The sequence below is a fragment of the Paramormyrops kingsleyae genome, chromosome 2 (assembly GCF_048594095.1).
Source record: "Paramormyrops kingsleyae isolate MSU_618 chromosome 2, PKINGS_0.4, whole genome shotgun sequence".
NCBI classification, from domain to species: domain Eukaryota; kingdom Metazoa; phylum Chordata; class Actinopteri; order Osteoglossiformes; family Mormyridae; genus Paramormyrops; species Paramormyrops kingsleyae.
Window position 1 is genome coordinate 37,913,566 of NC_132798.1, and position 20,420 is coordinate 37,933,985.

Below are 20,420 nucleotides of genomic sequence, written 5' to 3' on the forward strand. Positions count from 1 at the left end.
TCTCCCACTTGGAGTTCATCTTGTGAGGTTTTCTGGTCATAGTAGGCTTTCCTGCCCTCTGCGGTTCTTTGCAGGTTTTGTTGGGCGAATGCAAAGGACGCTCTCAAATGCTGGTGCAGGCTGTCCAGATATTGTTGTGTGGTGTAGGCTGTGATGAGATTGTTGTCACCAGGTTGGTAGAACAGGTGGAGAGGGAGTGTCATTTGTGTGAGGAAGTATTTGTTTCCGCGAGCTCAATCTGTAGATCTGACCATGGGAAATTGATACCCCGTCGCTGCAGAGGGGCCTTGTGGTTTGGGTTTGCTGGTTGAAATTGGCAGCAGACCAGACATTCTTTCACATATTCTGTTACATCCTGTCGCATGTTAGGCCAGTAGGCTACTTGACTAAGTGCCTCGTAGGTTGTTTTGGCATTGCGGTGTCCTGAACAGGGTGCGTCGTGGGCGTACAGTAGCATGACCCCCCTTTGTGCCTGAGGGACCACGAGCCGTGGTGAAGTGTGGGCATCAGGGACATCAAGAGGTACGCCCTCGGTAAGATGAAGAAAGGGTAAAGCCATCATCAGGTGATGGAGGTCAGGAAGGGATGCCTGATCAGTTGTGGAGATCGAGTTAGCAGAGAGGTCGCGGAGGTGATCGCAGACCTTATTGAGCACAGCATCAGTGGGCTGGAGAGAGATGATGTCAGAGTTGGAGACCTGAAGGGAAAGTTCCAGCAGTGAGGCCTCTGGCATCGAGGTAGGTGCTCGGCTGTGGCTGCAGGTGACGACCTGGACAGCATGGGTGGGTGGGTGGGAGGGAGGAAAACTCCCACAAGTCACCGTGCAGTGGTCCTGCTTTGGCGAGTGCATCCGTGTGGTCATCGTATGTCTTTTCCAGTCCTAGGAGTCTGGAATGACCGCTGACCTTCTTCCAATAGATCTGTGTGTTTCGTGTGGTAATCAGAGCATTGCACGTGTGCAGGAGGTCTTGGTGTTTGACTGGCTTGTTCCCTGATGTCTTGAAGCCATTCCGTGTCCAGTGAGGGAGATGGCACATAAAGTTGAGACGTGCATAGCTGAAGTCTTTGCAGATCAGCAGGTCCTTTACTTCACGTTCGGAGGCCATATCCAGGGTGATTAAGATTGCTGCCAGCTCTGCGTACTGTGACATGTGAGGACCAAGCTTGAGCTGTTGTGGTGGGACAGGGTCGTCATTGAGCCACAGAATGCCAGCTCCAGCTTTCAGGGTCCCCTGATGTTTGAATGAGCACCCATCTACATAAATGGTGATCATGTCTTGACAGACATTTTCATCAAAGTAGCGGTGTTGCGACGGTTCCATTGGTGTGGGCATGTCCAAAATGATGGGTGCTGCTGGTCCCTCCTGAGAATAGCTGTGGCAGCTGGGTGACTGTACTGCGTCAGGCTGGGCAGTTCTGGCATGAATTGTCAGGTGTTGGTCGTCAGCAAGCTCCATGTGACATACAGTTCCTTTCGTCACTGGTGACTCTTCTACTTCCATGGTCATTACCACATCTGTGACTTCCATGCCTTGGGGCCACATGCCTTTCCTGATCTTGGGGCAGAAGGATCCCAGGGTAGGGTCCTGCCTGCACAGGAAGGAGTCATGATGCTGGCATGGGTCTCTTGTGTCAAGACACTGATCTCCAGCTGCGTTCTCTCCATGGTGTGGAGTGAGGTCCGAGGAGACAGCCAGGGTTTGACATTCCCATGTGGCTGTGTCAGGTGTCCACAGTGGCAGCGGTTCTCTAACTTGAGCCCAAATTTTCAGACGTTGGAAGTCTAACAATGGCTCGAACTGGTTCAGCAAATCTTTCCCAATGAGGAATGGAATGGATTCAAGTTGGCAAATGTATACAGGGTGCATTACATTCATGGGGCCGATGGACAAATCGAGGGGGATCATGTGATCCATCCTGGTGCCCACTGGTGAATATGCCTGCACGTCCAAAGAGCATTTCCTCGGCTGGAGGGTTTTGTTCTTCTGGGCGGCTAGGTGCTGCACCTGGTAGAAGAGACTGGCTGACATGAGGGTGATGTCTGCTGCAGTGTCGATGAGGGCCTCGAGGGTGAGAACATCTTCCAGGGTGATGCAGAGGTAAAATTTCTTGGCTACCCCCCTTTCCATCAGGTCACCCAGAAGCTGTGGCACAGGGGCCTGGCCAGGAAATGGTGAGGCGTCGCCACAGTCAGATTGGTGCTCTGAGTCAAGGCACACAACCAGGACAGTGCTGCCGGGCACTGGCGGGGGCTCATCCCCTTGATCAAGCTCTGTGTTGGTGACGGCAACATCAGGTGCTCTTACTGGGCATGAGTCAGTAGGTGGGACTTCTTCAGTTGTTCCAATATCTCTGGTAGGGAAGGCCGATGACTGTTGAGTGTCATTTGGGGCTGACTTCTGAGGGAGTTTGTAGGCATTGTCTGGTGTGGGTTCAGGTGAGGGTTGTGGGGTCCTGCGTGATTTGTGCTTCCGTCATAGTCATTTTGGATCTTTCTTGCGAAAGTCCTCTTGACCATTGAGGGGATGCTGAGTAAAGAAATCACGCAGCAACTGTAGTAGATTAGACTCTTCTTCTTCCTTGGTTCGTCCAGGCCTCGAGTCTGGATCGTAACCTCTCCTTCTGTCTTGCCAGTTCTGTGGTGGATTCCATCGGGAACTTGGGGGAGAGCTTGGCTTAGGAAACTGGTTTCCCTGTCGGTCTCTCCGCTTGTTCCATCGCTCCATTGGTCGTAGCTTACCCTTGTTAGGATAGCGCCGTGTTTCCCACCAGTCTGGCTGAGTCTTTGACTGCTGTGGGGGTGCACCAGGGTAACGCTCACTGTGGCTTGCTGCTCTCCAACCTCGGTCGTGGATTGGTGGTTGATGAGGAGGGTGGCCACCTTCCAACGCTAGGTTGGGATCTGTAGTGCCAAGGTTCAGCACTGCCGGAGCCTTGGTTGCCTTCTCAGCTGCTGCTCTTTGTTTGTGGTACGCCTTGATCGCCAGGTCTCGCAGTTGTTGACTTGTCATGGTGCGGGGACAAGCCATGAGCCCCAGGTAGTGGTTAATGGTTGGGTGGAGGTTCCGAAGGAAGAGAGCCTTGAAGTTCGCATCTTCTTCCATGTCTGTCTCATTTCTGGACCCAAAATATGCCCGACGAAGGCGATTGTAGTAGGCTTGGGGAGCTTCTTGTCTGCTCTGTTTAACATCGAAGGCGACGGCGATACCTTGTTCTGACTCAGGATCAGCAAACTCCCGAGTCAGTGCTTCGTGTAGCAGCATGGCGTTGGCTTTGATTCGACTAGGTTGTCAATCCAAGAAGCTGTGGACCTCCAGGCTAGATGTGATCCTGATGAGGTAGACTCTGTCCTCATTGGTCACATTGTCCAGTCTTTGGAGGTGGAAGTCAATGTCTTGGAGGTAGGCATGAATGTCGTGGCCTCCTCTGGGATTCGGGGTGAACGTGTTGATATTCCGAGCTACTTTATCAAGCTCCTTTGTGGTAACCCGGTGCTGGTGTAACGTTCGCTTCGGTAGGCCTGTTCCATCTGGGGTGTCTTCTCTGAGAGAGACCTTCTGGGTTCTTGGTTCCTCAAGGTCTGGTGAGGGGCAGGGAGTTACCTCGTCCCGATGAGAGATCCCCGTGTGCCTTGGGAGCGACCGCACTGTTAGAGATGACGTCGGTCCCATCGCTGATTCGTAGGGTGCCTCGAATTCCGACTTCACCTCATATGCTTGCTTCAATTCCTGTCTCACCCGGTCAATCTCTTCTACGTCCGCCCGATGTTTCATCCTGGCATCGGTGAGCTGTTCCTGGGAGCTGATCAGTTGTGGGAGGTGATTCATCTTGTGCAGACGTCTCTGTGCCTCGTCCAGATGGTTTTCCAGGGCCTGGATCCGACCATCCTTTTTGTTGAGCTCCGCGTGGGCTCTGTCCAGCAGAGTGTCGGCCTGGTCCAGTCTGGCTTCGAGGTTTTCTCTGGTGGCTCTGGCTTGCTGTTTTTGCTGGTCAGCTTCAGCTCTGAGCTCTTCCAGGGCATGTTGAAGCTTTTTGCTGGTGCGAGGCATTTCACCTTCTTCTGTCTCCTCCTCCTCATGGGGTGGAAAGCTTCTCTTTTGGAGTTCTTGCTTCAAGTTCCCAATGTGATGTTGGGCCTGGACGGCATCTCTCTGTGCCTCTGCCAGATGGTTTTCCAGGGCCTGGATCCGACCATCCTTGTTCTTGAGCTCCATGTGGGCTCTGTCCAGCAGGGTGTCGGCCTGGTCCAGTCTGGCTTCAAGGTTTTCTCTGGTGGCTCTGGCTTGCTGTTTTTGCTGGTCAGCTTCAGCTCTGAGCTCTTTCAGGGCGTGTTGAAGCTTTTTGCTGGTGTGAGGCATTTCGCCTTCTTCCGTCTCCTCCTCCTCCTCATGGGGTGGAGAGCTTCTCTTTTGGAGTTCTTGCTCCAGATTCGCAATGTGATGCTGGGCCTGGGCGGCATCTCTCTGTGCCTCTGCCAGTAGTCGTTGGGTGTTTTCCTCCTGCTGCTTGAGTGATTGCACTCTTTGTTTGAGGCCGGACGTTTCCTCTTCACTAATCTGCAGCCTGGCTAGGAGTTTGTGTGCGAGGGAGCCGAGTATTTTGGTTAGCTCCTTACTCCCGCATTTCTGAGTGGGTGGTGTGGCCATCAGTTCGGCGATGTCCTCCTCAAGCTGGTCAGCTCCTTTGGACCGTGTGAGATCGGCCTGACTGGGCAGGAAGCAATTTCAAAATGGAGTGGTAGTTCTATGCCTGACCACTAGAGGCTCAATGGGACGTTGCTGCCTTTGTGGGGGGTGGGGTCCCAGGTACGTGAGCCTAAGGGGTGGGGTCACTGGTGACCCAGGAGGAAAAAAAAAACGAATGGCGTCAGGCAGGCCTTCAGGGCTCTGACCTTTAAGTGGTTAGAGTGGCGTTCGCTGACTGCACTCGTAACCAAGACGGTTGCTAGGCGATTGCCGACGCTAGATGAGTGACATACACTTTTAAAGTATGCACACGCCGCTTGCGGCTAACTTCTGCGTCTTGCGCAGTTTAAAACCCCTTAAAACAATTGCTGAAGCAAGACAGCGCTCGCGTTATGGCGACAGATCTAAATAGCGAGTGCACTATATCTCGTCGCAAATGGTGCTTAACCACGGCGGGTCTCAAGCACTGGAGACTCCCAGATTCTAAACAACACACACACTTGGCTCACAGCGCAAGGCGGTGTTAAACTTGCTTTGTCTAAAGCAGGCACACGCATACGAGAATGATCCTGATAGGTAGCTAATCTATCGGTCTTATCTCAGGGAGTACAAACGCAACAGAATTCAGGTTAGATTCTCGTAACAAGAATTCCTGTTCGCTAATAGAGAGAGAGATCTCTGCCAGGATATATAGAAACGGAGAAACTCGTCCGAATCTATCCTGGAAACAACGCGCTATACCTGAGAATCTCGTCAGGTATAGGGTTTAAGTTTACTGCAGTCTAAAACGAATGAAACCTAAAATAAAATTACCGAAAATTAAACAAAAGAAAATAACTACTAATAATAGAAATAAAAAATAATAAGCCCGTATAATCCCGTTTAAATGCCTTCGGACTGCCGTGAGTGCAATTAATCCTCAACTTTGCAACCTGTTCACAGTAGCGCTTATTCAACTGCACGTTCGGTCATAAAAAGTTTAAATTGTGTGCTCACAAAAAGTTTGAACCTCGTGCCCGCGTTCTTCCACCAATTAATGTAGGAATTATTAGCTCAGGTAATTTTTTATATTCTCCACCAATATGTTTGAATTAATTAAAGTTTAATTAATTATTATTTAATGCTGATTATTAACCAATCTTTATGCCGAATGGTCGGCTCCTCCAAACTCAATTGCGGTATCCCTGTGAGTCTGTTAATGTGAGACTTAAATGGGATTCACTAATTACCAGTATCGCTTAGTAACCTGGGTTAGAAGGCTCGTCCAGCGAGCTGCATCACCAGGTAATGTAAACGATTGGTAGCGAAGCTCCCCTCACGGCCGATGAGAGAGAATCTCGCGATGTTTCAGGCGAGTTTGAGGTTCAGAGCGTGTAGCAACGTCGCACAGAGGCAGGAACTTAGTGTGAGTACTCAATGATGGAGGCTGAAGTTGTGTAAAAGACATGCATTTATTCCTAGCTAACACTACAACTAACATAAGACAGACATTACACCTAACACAAACAACAAACACGAAATAACGGAATAAAACAAACGATGTAATTATGAAAATGCAATGACCGGATTTAAATGAGTAACCTTAAATGGGAAATACTGTTCTGCAAAGCAAGCACAGTTTGTGGAAACACGACCCTAAAGTCTTATAGCAGGTTAACAGAACAGCTTAAGTTGTTAGAATGAAAGGAAGTTGGTTTACTTGGTTGAAGGGGGGGGGGGGGGGTCTTGGCAGTTGATGGCAGAGCTGCTGAGCTGATGGCACTCAGGAAGGCGCGGCGTTTGGAGCAGTGGAGTGGAGTCCCTTTAGATTCTCTCTCCTGGTGAAGCTTTGTCTTGGGTGCTGTTCTCTGTTCAGCTGGGCCTTCACCGGAGGGTTCTTGTGGGCTTCTCGTCTCCCGGGCTGATGTTCTTCTTTGGGCTGGCGGTTATTCTCTGCGCACCTTTGTTCTGAGGTGCTAGATTTTTATGGTCTAAAGTTTATGAATAGGGATGACCAGGAATTCGACTCCTGGCCCAATGGCTGGCCATCCATTTGGCGGGCTTTCGGAAGGGGGTCTGTATCAGTCCTTTTTGGATTTATGGCCCGACTGATTCTCCCTTTACTGATGATTTTCATTAAGCTGTTATAACTTTTGATACATCCACTTTTATGGTAATCACTGGGGTGATTAACAATCAGTTTGACACCAAATATGCCATACCAGATTCACAGGTACATACCTCATACCATCTGCATTAATTGATTAAACAATTAATTATTTTATCTATGTGACTCATTCACATCAGTATGGGATACAGGTGTTTTGGGTTGCACCTCAACAGATGTTACACTTTGTGCAGATATTACATCAAATATTCATATTACAAACAGCACATCTTATCCATAGATAGGCGTGGCCGTTAGTTTGTGGTAATAACAATATAAATTGCACATCTGGAAACAACATATTTTGTTTGGTGTGGCTTATGCCAATTCATCTTCTCCAGAATGGATAAGATACACCTAAATTCAGTTCTTTTAACATAGCATGGTAGAAACAAAGAAACTTGGTGAGGTCCACCAAGATCAGATAAGGACCACAACGGAATGTTGGAAGAGAAGGGGGGGTTTTAACACAGAAGACTCTCTAAAAGTTAGGACACATTGGTTACACTAATTTTCCAGATTCTTCTGGTATACCATGAGAACATATATACAATGGTAGCTATACCTATCTATTTATTTAAATTTATATGTGTTCAAGTGCAAAGGGGTAAAATAGGTGATACTCTGTGAACATGGTTATAAGGGTGGCACACAAAACACTAAGATTGTCTAAGGACACATACAAACATAACCTATCTGTATATTGAGACTAGTAGTCGTGAGTAAATCAATATACAATAAACTTAAATGAAATTTCCTTTAGGGTGTTCGTCTGTTGGGTGAGTGAGATGTAAGGCAGAGTGTATGTGGAGGGGGTTGTGTGCCAAGTCGAGGGACCCCTGTCCGTGAAGTCCACTCTGCTTGTCTGTAGGTCCCTAAATCTTTGGGCAATAAAAGTTGGAGTGCTGGCCTCCCTTAATATCTGTGTGTGTGTGTTTATGTGTGTAACTCCCCTTTGGTGCCTCTCGTACCAGGCTCGGCCTTGTCTCAGGCCACCTGGAATTTAGGCCCTGTGATATGTGCATGTGTGATCCTACAATATTAATTGATAAATCAATTTCCCATTTTGAGGTTGGAAGACATAATGAGTCGTTTAAATCTGACACTGATCTATATATTTTTGACATTGTTTTAGGCGCATGGATTCTCTTTAGTTGGGTTACCTTTGTAGGTAATTGTAGATTTAATTCATCATGTCTGTATTTACCCCTTATTATAGATTTAAGTTGCTGATACTCTAGAAACTTGCTTCTCTGAATATTGTACTCTGAGACAAGTTCTTCAAATGGAATAAATTGTCCATTTTGGATAATATGCTCTAGATACCATATGCCATTAGGGTTGCCACCCGTCCTTTAAAATACGGAATCGTCCCGTATTTGAGAATGAAATTGCGCGTCCCGTTTTGAATCAATACGGGACGGGTTTTGTCCCGTATTTTTTTATCATTTTTTTAAAGCAGCGTCTCATGCAAATCATCCCACACGCATTTTATGAAGATGCCTCCTTTCCTACTTTTGATTGGTAAAACTGTCCAGTGAGGAGGGCGGGTCTTTTAAGTAGAGTCTGCAAAGTGTTGGCAGAGAGTAATATTAAAAAAATGGCAGATGCTTCTCCAGGTAACCCCCCGCGTCTTAAAGTTTCAGAGCTTAAACGCAAGCGGCTGCAAACATACCGCAGAGAGTGGGAGGAAACAAATACTTGGCTGCAGAGTGTTAGCGGAAATTGTTATCAAACCAACTGCACAATTTGTCGGAGAGCGTTCTCTGTGGCTCATGGTGGTCTGTCAGACGTGACAACATGCCTCCGGAGAGCAGCATTCCCGCAATGACAGAGCTCACAAAAATCAAAGCACAGTCAGACAGTTCTTCGTACCCCAAGTCTCTCCCGAAGCAGACATGATAATGACAGTATAATTATTATCAACAATATTAATTAATTAATTGCTAAATAATGTTAAAAATGTGACCCAGTCTGTGAAAACCTAGCTGGAGTCTTTTTTTTATTATTATTTTACTGTTTTCTACATGAAATAAAGAACAGTCTGTGAAAATAATAAAAATATATGTATTTAATATTAACTGAGTAAAACCATGTCAACAACTGAAATCATAGTGAAATGAATGGCTAAAATCAAACTTTATCTCAGAATTAGAATTGGCGTGGTTTTCACACACCGGGTCACAAATTGTAATTTGTAAAAATTCTGTAAATACAATGTAAGTGGATCACATTCCAATGTAATATTATGATTTGTTTGTTAAGGTTATAAGTCAGACACATAAGCATTAATTTATTACATGAAACATTACATTTAATACATTAATAAACAACATAATGCCCATGTAAAGAAAATAGGGGATGTGGCCCCCGCTGCAGTATGCGTCCCTTATTTTTTTGTATTAAAAGTGGTAACCCTATATGCCATTATCCCTCCATACAGTGAAATTTAACACTTTCTTGTTCAGTAGGATGTCTGGATTGTTCCAGATGGGCGTTCATTGGCATGGGGTTAGCGAGGATTTGTTTAATTTAAGAAAGTCCCACCAGGCTGTCAGAGATGTTCTAATATTAATACTTAGGAAACATTTATGGTGATATCTAAATTTCACAGAAGTCCTGTTCTATATTTAGCCATAGTCTGTCTAGCAGGCTAGGATTAATCCATTTCAAAACATATTGTAATCTATTGGCAAGAAAGTAGTAGTAAAAATTTGGCAAATCTAAACCTCCGCATTGTTTAGTATTTTGTAAAGTGTTTATACTAATTCTTGGTGGTTTATCCTGCCATAAAAATTTGGAAATGTGTGAATTTAATGAATTGAACCAGGCAGAAGAGGGTTTATAGGGGATCATTGAGAATAAATAGTTAATTTTGGGTAGAACCATCATTTTGGTAGAGGCCACCCTCCCCATGAGTTACATGGGCTGGGTTTTCCACCGTATAAGATCGTCTTCTATTGTTTTAACAAGTGGAGCAAAGTTTAATTTTTGCAGGTCTGACAGCCTGGGGGAAATATTTATACCTAAATATTTGATATTTCCTGATTGTAATGTAGTAGTTGGCGCATTTTGAAAATCGCAGTTTATAGGCAGGACTGTGGATTTTGACCAGTTAATGGAATACTCAGAGATTGATGAAAATCTTTCTATGACTGAAATTGTGTGAGATAGGGAGGATTGAGAGTTTGGAAGGAAAATTAATACATCATCTGCATAAAGACTTATCTTATGAAGCTCATTTTTAATTTGAATACCTGTAATATCTCTATTTTGTCTTATCTTGGCTGCTAGAGGTTCAATAAAAATAGCGAAGAGAGAGGGGGAGAGTGGGCAGCCTTGTCTAGTACCCCTCTGGAGAAGAAAGCTTGGTGAAGTTTGGTCGTTTGTCCTGACTGATGCATTAGGAGAGCTATATAGAATTTTAATCCAGTTAATAAAAGATGATCCAAACCCAAATTTATTTAGTGCTGTTATAAGAAATTTCCAATTTACCCTGTCGAATGCCTTTTCTGCATCTAAAGAAATAATTGTAGTTTCTAGTTTGTTGATGGTAGAGTAATCCATTAAGTTAATTAAACTGCGTATGTTGGCTGCCGACTGTCTACCTTTGATGAAGCCTGTTTGATCTGGGTGTATTATAAAAGGGGTGACTTTCTCCGTTTTTTTTGCTAAAGCTTTACATATTAATTTAAGATCTGTGTTTATTAGTGATATGGGACGATAACTAGATGGGAGCGTGGGGTCCTTACCTGGTTTTAGGAGTAAACTAATATTGGCTGAGATCATATTTAAAGGTAATTTGCCGCTTTCCCTAATATGACATACCATTCTATGGAAAGTGGGCTCTAACGTAGTCCAAAATTCTTTATAGAATTCTGCTGGAAAACCATCTGGTCCCGGAGCCTTATTGTTGGCCATATGCTGAAGGGCATCATGGAGTTCTGCCACTGAAATGGGTGCCTCCAGTGCCATTACCTGATCTTCCTGTAATTTTGGAAGATTTATATTGTTAAGGAATTCATCAATATCAGCCTGTGGTGGATCAATCTGTGACTTATATAAATTTTCATAGAAATTTCTAAAGGTGTTGTTTATTTCATTTGGGTCATGTGTAATGTTACCTAATCAGTCTTTTATGGAAGAGATTGTTGTTTTTTCCTTGTTCAGTTTTAATTGGTTGGCTAAAAATCTACCTGATCTGTTGCTTAGTTCGAAATTTTCCAGTCTAAGCCTTTGCACCAAGAACTGTGTTTTTTTTTATCGTTAATCTCGTTTAATTTAAGTCTTGTTCTCCTTAATTCATTCAGAATGCAATCCTGGGATACGGCAGCATATTCACTTTCTAAAGTTTTAATCTTTTGCTCTAGTTCTAATATTAGTGAATTCTCTGCTCTTTTCTTATGTGAGGAATAAGAAATTATCTTACCTCGCATGACTGCTTTCCCTGCCTCCCAAAGAACACAAGCTGAGATTCCTGGTGTGTCATTGTCCTCCAAGTATAGTGCCCACTCCTGTTTGAAATAATTTATAAAATTTTGATCTTTAAGTAATGATGTATTAAATCTCCAGTGTTTGATTGGCGGAGTAACCTTTGTGTTAGTCAGAGTGAGGGAGACTGGGGCGTGGTCACTGATAGTGATAGGGTGGATCTGAACCACTGAAGTGTCCCTCATTTTGGAGCTACTGATTAGAAAGTGGTCTAGGCGGGAGTATGATTGGTGTACAGACGAGAAAAAAGTATATTCTCTAAGAGTGGGATGATGAGAACGCCAAGCATCACATAGACCAAGGTCCCTCATATATTGTTTCAGGATTTCTGGGGATTGCCAGTTCCTATAGCTACCTGCATTACTAAACCTATCAATTTCAGGGTTAAAAATGTCCCCTCCTATAAGAAGTGTGGTGTCAGAATGATCAGAAATGGGGGTGAAAAGAGTGTGAAAAAAGGAGGGCGGTGAAAAGAGTGTGAAAAAAGGAGGAGTCATCAACATTTGGGCCATATATACTAGCGATACATATGTTCATGTTTTGGATAGATAAGCTAACTATAATGAATCTACCTTCTGGGTCTGTAATAGTGTTAATGGTAGTAAAGTGTATTTTTTTATTAATCAGTATGGCCACTCCTCTCTGTTTTGAGTTGTATCCAGCAGAATATACATGAGGGAACTGTGGTGAGGTGAGTGCATCTGCAGCTGTTTTGGACAGATGTGTCTCTTGTAGGAGGACAATGTCTGCTTGTAAATCTTTCAGGTGATTAAGAACTTTTAGCCTCTTTACTCTGGAGCCGACACCACGTACATTCCATGTGACAAACCTTATTGTGCTCATGTTTAAACTAACTCGCCGGGAGTGAGGAGCTTGCTAGGTGTGTGTGTCTGTGCGTGCGCATGCGCGTGCCTATGCTCACCTGTGCTTATATGTGCGCATGAGTGCCTATGTACCTCTGTGTGCGTGTGAAGTACATATGTGTGTGATGTGTCTATGTGTATGGTCTGTTTATGTGCTGCTTGTGTGCGTACGTTATGTGTGATGCATTTATGCATAATCATGGTGTTATACGTTATATATTGGAGAAGAGAGAAGAAGAAAAGAGAAGAGAAAATAACAGCTAAATTGAAGAAGAGAAAGAGAAAAAGCGGGGTGCAGTCACTAGTAAGACGTGGGCACATCTTACCTCAGGCTATGCTTTGAGACCAGCAGTTATTGTATTAACGGAAACATACCTTGGGAAAGTTAGCGGGTTTTTTTTTTCCCCCGGATTATTTTACTCTAGTATAGCCAGTGGGTAATATCTCGATCGCGGTAAAGTTGTCCGTTGACATACAACCTGTCCACGGTGATGACCGCTCGGGAACCTCCGTCTATGAGACGCTTCCTCATGGGAAACAGGACCCGGCGTCGCTCCAGGATCTCCTTGGGGAACACTGAAGTTCGTTCCCTTCAATTCCCTGCCTCGGCTTTTAACCAGCTCCTTTTGCTTGAAGTGTCGTGCGATGGGTCGTGGTCTGTGGCCGTCGGGTCTTTTAACTCCAAGGCGGTGCACACGATGGAAGGTGATGTTACTTGTGGTCTCCGCTGGAAGTTTGAGCTGTTTATGGATGAAGTTCTTTACCGTGGTTTCGGGATTTTCATCCGATGCTTCTGGGATGCCTGCAAAAACGAGGTTGTCCCTCATACTTCTCGCCTGGAGATCCAAAACTGCTTCTTTGATCTTCTTGTTTTCTCCCGAGAGCTGGCCCAGGCCCTCTGTGAGGGATTTCACGGACTCTCTGAGAGCCGCGTTCTCCGTAGCGAGCGTCTCCACCTGTTTCTGGCTGGACTCCAGAGACTCACGTATCGCCTGGAATTCCCTATGGAGAATTTCTAACAGGGACATACGTGCGTCGAAGCTCGATAGCCTCTTATCAATGGAGTCCAGAATGTTTGCCAGGTCTTCCCTAGGTGGGGAGGCCGCCTCGGGCGAATCATCGGGTCTGCTCCTCTTGGTGGATGAATCGGTTTTGCTGGTGGTCGGAGTCTCGGTGAGAGGCTTAGGTTTCCCCATTATAATCCGATCAAAACACTCGTCGATGAAAGTAAATAGGTTATCCAATCCGTCCGCAGACTACTCCAAAGTGAAGATGTTAAATAAACCGCAATTAATTATATACTTTTTATTTATTTACTCACTTAATTTTAGGTTATTCTAAGTTGGCGAAAATATCTGATTACTTGTTGTTAGTTTGTTTTAGAAGTGCGCCGCCATGTTGGATACTGCCGAAGGTCTCGTGAAGTCTCGTTCCACTCCTACCGCATGACAAACTAACACAAAATGAAGTTTTCATTATAACTTGAAATTCTAACTTCATTTCATGAAACCTGCGCATCCCATATAATAGAACGACCTACCATTATAGAAAAATGTGTTTTCATGAAAAAATCATGACAAACTAACACAAAATGAAGATTTCTTTAGAACTTGAAATTCTGACTTCATTACATGAAACCAGCGCTTCCCCTACAATAGAACGACCTACCATTATAGGAAAATGTGTTTTCATGAAGAAATCATGACAAACTAACACGAAATGAAGATTTTATTAAAACTTGTAATTCTGACTTCATTTCATGAAACCTGCGCATCCCCTGTTCCTTCCTACCTCCAAATGTGTTTTCATGAAGAAATCATGACAAACTAACACGAAATGAAGATTTCCTTATAAATTGAAATCCTGACTTCATTTCACGAAACCATCGCTTCCCCTATAATTGAACGACCTACAATTATAGCAAAATGTGTTTTCATGATGAAATCATGACAAACTAACACGAAATGAAGATTTCATTATAACTTGAAATTCTGACTTAATTTCATGAAACCAGCGCTTCCCCTATAAAAGAACGACCTACCATTATAGGAAAATGTGTTTTCATGGAGAAATCATGACAAACTAACACGAAATGAAGATTTCATTAAAACTTGATATTCTGACTTCATTTCATGATACCAGCACTTCCCTTATAATAGAACGACCTACCATTATAGGAAAATGTGTTTTCATGAAGAAATCATGACAAACTAACAAGAAATGAAGATTTCATTATAACTTGAAATTCTGATTTCATGTCATGAAATCAGCGCTTCCCCTACAATAGAACGACCTACCATTATAGGAAAATGTGTTTTCATGAAGAAATCATGACAAACTAACACGAAATGAAGATTTCCTTATGAATTGAAATCCTGACTTCATTTCACGAAACCATCACTTCCCCTATAATTGAACGACCTACAATTATAGCAAAATGTGTTTTCATGAAGAAATCATGACAAACTAACACGAAATGAAGATTTCATTATAATTTGAAATTCTGACTTCATTTCATGAAACCAGCGCTTCCCCAATAAAAGAACGACCTACCATTATAGGAAAATGTGTTTTCATGAAGAAATCATGACAAACTAACACGAAATGAAGATTTCATTAAAACTTGATATTCTGACTTCATTTCATGATACCAGCACTTCCCTTATAATAGAACGACCTACCATTATAGGAAAATGTGTTTTCATGAAGAAATCATGACAAACTAACAAGAAATGAAGATTTCATTATAACTTGAAATTCTGATTTCATGTTATGAAATCAGCGCTTCCCCTACAATAGAACGACCTACCATTATAGGAAAATGTGTTTTCATGAAGAAATCATGACAAACTAACACGAAATGAAGATTTCCTTATGAATTGAAATCCTGACTTCATTTCACGAAACCATCACTTCCCCTATAATTGAACGACCTACAATTATAGCAAAATGTGTTTTCATTAAGAAATCATGACAAACTAACACGAAATGAAGATTTCATTATAATTTGAAATTCTGACTTCATTTCCTGAAACCAGCGCTTCCCCAATAAAAGAACGACCTACCATTATAGGAAAATGTGTTTTCATGAAGAAATCATGACAAACTAACACGAAATGAAGATTTCATTATAACTTGAAATTCTGATTTCATTTCATGAAACCAGCGCTTCCCCTACAATAGAACGACCTACCATTATAGGAAAATGTGTTTTCATGAAGAAATCATGACAAACTAACACGAAATGAAGATTTCATTAAAACTTGAAATTCTGACTTCATTTCATGAAACCAGTACTTCCCTTATAATAGAACGACCTACCATTATAGGAAAATGTGTTTTCATGAAGAAATCATGACAAACTAACACGAAATGAAGATTTCATTATAACTTGAAATTCTGATTTCATTTCATGAAACCAGCACTTCCCCTACAATAGAACGACCTACCATTATAGGAAAATTTGTTTTCATGAAGAAATCATGACAAACTAACACGAAATGAAGATTTCATTATAACTTGAAATTCTGACTTCATTTCATGAAACCAGCGCTTCCCCTATAATTGAACGACATACAATTATAGGAAAATGTGTTTTCATGAAGAAATCATGACAAACTAATACGAAATGAAGACTTCATTATAACTTGAAATTCTGATTTCATGTCATGAAACCAGCGCTTCCCCTACAATAGAACGACCTACCATTATAGGAAAATGTGTTTTCATGAAGAAATCATGACAAACTAACACGAAATGAAGATTTCCTTAAAACTTGAAATTCTGACTTCATTTCATGAAACCAGCGCTTCCCTTATAATAGAACGACCTATCATTATAGGAAAATGTGTTTTCATGAAGAAATCATGACAAACTAACACGAAATGAAGATTTCATTATAACTTGAAATCCTGACTTCATTTCATGAAACCAGCGCTTCCCATATAATATAACGACCTACTGTATATCGCTAAATGAATTACCTAGTATGTTAAACGGTTAGATTTCACAAAATGTTGTCCATTACATTGCATAGACCACAGGTGCCGGAGCCCTGCACATTTTTGGGTTTCCCCTCGTTTAACACACCTGATTCAACTTCTTGTGCTAATTACCACATAGCAGTTGAGCTGAATCATTTGTGGTGGAACTGGGAAAGAACTAAGCTACACAGAGCTCCGGCCCCCCAGGACTGCAGTTTGACACCCCTGGCATAGACCCATTATTTAATATTTATTAAATACTGCATTTTTTCTAGGAGCTTGTGCTGCACAATTTCCGAGGGTTAGTGAGAAGGACATTGAAAACTATATAGGGGATACCCTATGTCACACACCAGGAAGGATGAAGACAGAGATCCAGAAATTCAGGGATCAGAGGGGTTTAATGAGGTACGTGCACGAGTAGAAGCGACGGAGAACAGTCCCGTCCCAGGAAGGGAAACCGGCTTCTCTGCCCGGCTGGTAAGGGCTGGAGCAGGTGACCTGAGTGGGATCTCCCACTTGATGAGCCGAGACTGAGGTACCGAGGCGGCGCGCTGATATCGGGGTCTTTGTACTTTATTCCAGGTTCGTTGCCAGGGAGGTCCGTCCGACGAAGAAATACTGTAACAGGAGACACGGGGCTGGAGACGAGGTACGCGGCAGGACAGGTGAGTCAAGGACTGCTTTGCTCCTTTCGTCTCGTCTAGTCTACTGTCTTTTATTTTGAGAGACTCTCTCAGCCCTGCTCTCCAAACTAAGAAAAATCATGGATTTGATCAACTGGTCTCTCAGCGCAATTGACACCATCTTCTCGGGGAACCTGACTGTCCTGCAGGAACGTACGCAGCTGGCTACACGATGGACGGATGGGAGAAGTGGAGGGTCGTGTGTCTGGTAGCTCTTTCCGTGGAGGACATGGAACATATCTACCTATTCGGAACCATGATTACAGGTCTTATGCTGATTGGATTAGGCATTGCCCTGGTTTATCGAAGATTGAAGAAAACGGTGACAGCCGCTCAAAACCCCACTAGGCTGGCCGGAATGATTGATGGAGGGGGCAGAGCTGTTGGCACTCAGACTGTGACTATTGATCGCAAATTAGATAACATCACGGAGAAGCTCACGGCTTTGCAAAGGATTTTGGATGGAGGAGACCAGCGTGGACATTAGAAGAGCTGTGAAATTACAGCTTCTCATCCGGAAACCCAAACAACCCTATCCTATCTGCTTTTGGCTCCCCCCTAATCAGCATTGGCCTCGGCCAAAGCCGCTGCTGAATTAACAATTCCCTCAGAAGAACAAGGCAGTGAGACTCTCTTGCATTCCTCTCCCCCAATCCCAAGGACAACAGGATACACACACACATATACATACGTACAGATATGCACTCACCGCACCCTCCCCCCATCCCATGCATTCGCCGCTTCATACCCTCAGCGTGAACAGGCGGGTCTGTGACCAGCGCCTCTATGGCTGCAGGACCGGATGGCTGTTTGTCTATGCTGGACTACCTCCACCTCCCCATTTCCCTCCCCTGTTGCAAGTCACAACTTTTTATGTTGTAAGGTATAGTGACCATGTGCTTATGTTGCTGAGGTATTTCTTCTGTTCCTACAATGTCCTCCCTACTGGAGTACAGTCTGGGGACTGTTTTTTTATTCTCCTCCTCTCTCCTCATGTAATTCTGTTTTCTCTGTTCTTCCTATATCCCCTGTCTTCCTGACCTGTCTACCCCCTATAATGTGATGTTTGTGTATATGTATGGTCGGGTTGATGGCCAGTTTTGTTCACTGGTACTTGTGACTAGTGACATGGTGTATTGCAACAGCAATAAAGGGTTTCATCATCATCACTTCCAGGCCTTTTGGCAACTTGTGCAGCCAGCCTTGAAGACCAAGATGGTGCGGGTCACCAGTGTCAGTGCAGCTAAGCTGTGTTATCAGGGTCTCGTGGATTAATGTATACTACACTAAATAAGACTTTAGCCTGAAAGCTTAGCCTATTGGTGCTTAATGGAAATATGAACTAATGCAAAGGTGATCACAAAGGCTGCAATTAATCATGTTATATAGTTTAAGTTTCATCTTTAACTATTTCATTTAGGTGGTAAATATACTTTTATATAAGCAGTAAAACTAATTGTACATTTGCAGTACTTTTGCTAATTTTAGTTAACTTTCTTTCTTATCTCTAACAGAAACTTGCGCCCATAGACGAGTTGCTTCTGTTCCTAATGCATCTCTCCGTGGCTCTGCCTCTCTGCGATCATGCCAACCATTTTGGTATCCACTGCACCACTGTCAGCAGAATTATAACAACATGGACACACTTTCGGTACCACCTGCTTGGTTCTATCTATCTGTAGCTAACAAAAGAAGCCATACAAGCTCAATTACCACCAGAGTTTTCCCCATATGCAAACACACAAGTGATGCTGGACTGTACAGAAATCTTTTGTCAAACACCATCATCTCTTGTTCTGCACAGCTGACATGGGGTTTCTTGTGGACACTCTTGTACCCTGCAAGGTTTACTGGCCTGCTGTCCTGTCAAAGAAAACTCAGATGAGTAAACATGATGTTGAACAAACACAGTCCATCGCCCGTTTGCGGGTTCATGTTGAAAGGTATATCCGGAGAGTTAAGGAGAACAAAATTTTTGAGAAAGTTATTCCCTTATCTGTGTGTGGAAGTATTGATCAGTTGTTCTGTGTGGGTTGCTTCTTGGTAAACCAACAGAATGTCGCTTGTCAAGGCATGGGCAACTGGACAGTGAAAGTCTGTACTCACCTCAAAAGCCTGGACTGCCACCTGACTGGACATTTCTCTGTGAGCTTTCATATGCTGTTTTGTATTTTGTCATGTTAACAGTGCTGTTTGTTTTTTGTATCCTGTGATATACCTTTCAGTAAAATATCTGAAATATTTACATAATGGTTACATTTGCTTTTTATTGTCTCTTACATTGTTACTTATAGTAACGCGTTACTGGAATTTGATTCTTTTTGAGTAACGGAGTAATTTAAAAATTGATAATTAGTTTACTGTTACAATTTCAAGTAACTTTACATTACCACTGCGTTACCAATAAAATCAAGTGCTTTAATATCTATATTGTAAAAACAGAAATAATAATTCACAGTAACCTGTCAGCGACAGGCAGATGTCTGTCTGACAGTCGCATGCGCGACGTCATCTACGGGAGACCTACATGCATGAGAAACCAGCACAAACAAAAACAAAGTGAGCATACCGAGTGAGAAGTACGCCTTCAGCAGCTGGAAATATAGCCATTACTTTGAATTCATTATTATTTGTTTTTATGTGTTATGTTTATGTGTATTATGTGTTATTAAACACTCTAAATGATTTAAGCAGATTTAGCTTAAGTTGTAACTTTTCATGTGGAATGAACTGCAATGTCTCTGAATTAATTTAATTAATACTCATTAAGGTCAGTTCATTTACAATTCCTAATTTCAGGAGTTAATAAATCTAATTCATTTTCAAGTATTTCTTCTATAATACGTAATACATGTTTACAATAATTCCCAGGGAAAGCATTTCCGGTAAGGCACTGCTCATTGACACAGATTATAAAGCTTGTTAGACTATGCAACATTATTTAGCAGGGCTGAGAGAAGGTGAGAGCTCCCCTAGTGGCTGCAGAAGTGCATTTCCCTAGAGCAGATATAATGGGTGGCAGCCTCATTGCTTTTTAATCAAGACTTGGGATAGAACAACAAATTTAATCATTTTGCTCATTTAATATTTCGATTTTAATTACTCTTAATTTTTGGATATCCATGTTTACATAATATGTAGAATCCCACCGCAGTTGAGAATGGAATGCCACAGATATTAGTCTCCACCACATATCATTGCTTGTTTTATTTCAGGATTCCTTTGGTTGTTTAAACTGATTGCTCTGTATCAGTTGGCTTTGTGTGTTTTGAGATGTATAATTGCCAGAGTCCTGAAAAGCTGATGGTTTAGATACCAGAATTAGTATGAGCAGGACTAAATGTGTGTTCTTATGGTAGGGATGTTAGAAGACATTGAGGTTTTTTATTCTATGTACATCCAATCTTAGCCTCCCACCCAAGATCACTCCATGGAGCACGAACCAACACATCCCACCAAGATCCATTTTAGCTGTGGTAGCCAATATATTTGGGATTTTATGCACTTGTCCTATTCAACATCATAACAGTGAATTAAAAATCTACTAAATCAAAGGCAGTACCATG